Here is a 3,021-nt window from a genome sequence, read left to right as displayed (position 1 = left end):
TTTTTTTTTTGGCAAGTGGAGGCGGCCTTTATGTGACTTTTATGTTGTGTTGGTGTCTTAACTCTCCGGGGGAAGGGGAGGCCGGCACACCCGGTGCACTGGCCTGGCCGGGAGGGGAGCGGTTTGGGAGGAGCCCTCCAGCAGCTGGTGCCCTTGCGGGACCGAGAGGCTGACCCGGGAGGGAGCTGCCCATCAGCCAGAGGCTGTTGGGAGGATATACAGGGGGCGTTGGGTCCTGTCTCCTTCCTCACGTTGAGAGCGAAGCGCTGCCCCCTCCCCGCCTCCCCCCGCCCCACACAACTAACTCCTGGATTCCGTAAGTCCTGCTGGTACCGGACTGGAGCCTGGGAGAACGGCCCCGTCCTTCTCAGTGACCGAAAGCTGGGTGTGATAAGTAGTCCTGAAAACGTTTTCTTTAATGTCAAATTTAGACCCACATTCACGGGCAGAGTCCATTCTGACTGTCCTCCCTCCCCGTGGGTGTCTCCAGCACCTGAGGCGCCTGGAACCGGAAGCTGAGCCCCGCGAGCTGAGGCTGCAGGGAAGCCAAGCTCTGCTGTTCCTGGCAATAGGGGTCCCACCCGCTCCAGGCCCGGCTTCTGGCAGGGGGTGCTCAGTGACGGCGGAGCCGAGGCTTGTCAGTCTTTCCTCTCCGTGATCCACACCTAGGAAGCTCTTTCCCAAGTTAGGTGTTGCCCAAGTTAGTTGCCACCAAATCAGCCTTGGGCAGAACTTTTTCCATGTCTTCGGTAGTGGAGGGGGTTACTCAGGAATGGTGTGGAGCTGGGAGTGAGGCATGTGGTCGTCCCATGGGAATTGGAGGTGTTCCGGTGAGGCGGGTGGGGTGGGCAGGGGCTGGGGGGGGGGAAAGCTTGACAGGGAAATTCCTTTTGGCCACACGGTTTACAAATTCAACATCATGTCTGTGTGTCTCTCAAGGTGAGAGTCTGATTTTTATACCAAAGAGGAAATGATTTTTTTCATATTTGGTTTGTCTATATTATATAAATATAAATATATATATATATATACAGTTATATATATTATTTTTTTGGTTCTCTCTCGTTTTTTAGGGAGGGAGGAAAGTACCAAGTTGCATTGAGCTGTAATTAAGGAACATTCTGTATAATTTATGACACATTTCTATACTTGCAAAAATTATATCATTTTATGGATATAAGAGAAAAATGCCTTTTTATAAAATTGTGATTTCTGAAAAGTGTGTGATTTGTCTCTTTTCTGATGCTTTACTGATGCTTTTCTGATGCTTTTAAGATTGGTGGTAAAAGTAAAGACGGAAACTGTTTTCTTATGGAATTGGCTGGGTAGATGTGGACCGAAGTGAAGAAAACCGAATCTGACTGGCAGGGTAGAGCCCCTCCTCCATTTGCACACCTCTGGGGATGGGAGTTCCAGCTGGAACGTGGGGCAATGGGCAGGACCGAGGCAGGTCACGGGGACTTTGTGTTCAGCTGATGGCTGGGTACTTAGGACCTTGACTGTTTGCTTTTCTCAACAGAAGCCAAACTCTCATTCCTAACACACCAGAAAGGCGGGTACGCATAAGGAAAAGTACTGAGTAAATTTTTTTTTAATTTTTTATTCCCACCCCATGCCCTTCCTGTTGGCACAGGCTTCATAGCCTCCCATCTCCCTGGCTTTTCACAGAAGTAAATATTAATGAGCCTAAGTATTGGAGACGAAGATGTAGGAATTTAAGGTTAGCAGATAAGGTGAGTTTTCCTCCAGGGAGGGAGATGGGTGAGGAACCCGGGGAGCTCGAGGCCAGTGCTGGACTCTGATGCCCATCAGCACGCCTGCCCCAACCTTTCCTCTTCTGACCTAACCAGGCCTCTCTGTTGTGACAGTCCTCTTCCTCCCCTTCTTCCTTCTCAAAAACAGATTTCTAGGAATTCCCTGGCAGTCCAGTGGTTAGGACTCAGCACTTCCACTGCAGGGGGCCTGGGTTCCATCCCTGATGGGGAAATAAGACCAAACCATGAGTCACGGCTGGCTGAAAAAATATTTACAAATAGGTGCTTAAGCTTGGAGCAAAGATGAGATAAAATCAGTTTTCCTCTTAAGGAGGCATAGTCCAGCAGGGACTCGCACACGACCCCCCAGAGATACAAGCTGGTGCCTGCCTCCACACAGGAAGAGCCTGGCTAGGTACCAGTCAGCCTCTCACCAGGGTCTTTCTGGACCCCTGAGCCTCAGACAGCAAGTGGCATCTGGCCTCAATCCCCAACCCCCAGGACACAGAAACCAGCCTTAATCCCTTGAGGCTGGCTAGGCGCCCAACTTTCCTGTTCTGCCACCTTTCACCCTGACCAAAGGGCTGATGCCCCCTCCTGCTGTGACCAATCCTCTGTGTCTCCACCCCCACCTCCACAGCTGACCTTTAAGAGAGGTTTCAAAGTGCTATTCAAGAATGTTCTCCCCTGCAAAGGAGGTCTCCCCTCTCCCGAGATCCCATTATGCATATCTGAGAGGCTGGGTCTGCTTCCAGACATCTTTTCTCCCGTCCACCCAGATAATCCATCTGTTCTGGATTTCCTGTTTTCCTTCCCTGCACTCACAGAGGACTTGGGCGCCTGGCCTACTATCTTCTCCCTTCTCCCACCATCGCCCGGTGTCTGAGAAATCTGATGCCCTCGCTTTGTTCTCCCTTGGCTTGCTCGCTTCTGAGAGTGTTAACCTCCTCTCCACAAACCAGCACGCTCCCATGGGTGCCCCACTCTCATTGGGAGGGTCACTTCTGAAAGGTCGCAATCCGGCATTTGACTGCCTGTATCCTTCAGCTCCTCCACTTTCACCCTCTACTCCCAGTGCATATTACAAACTCCTCCATCTCTCCTGCTCACGCAGCTCCTTTGTGTGGGCTCTTCTCATCCCAGCCCAGCGCCTGTGGTCTGCTATTAAATCGCTCTGCCCAGCAATACTCTGATGCTCGGTGAACCTGCCCTGTCATGTGATAAACTGTCCATGAAGAAGGAGAAAGCCTCATGACCATGTTGCATA

Source organism: Bison bison, unplaced genomic scaffold (genome assembly GCF_000754665.1).
Source record: "Bison bison bison isolate TAMUID 2011002044 unplaced genomic scaffold, Bison_UMD1.0 scf7180017864093, whole genome shotgun sequence".
Taxonomy (NCBI): Eukaryota; Metazoa; Chordata; class Mammalia; order Artiodactyla; family Bovidae; genus Bison; species Bison bison.
This window is presented reverse-complemented; position numbering follows the sequence as displayed.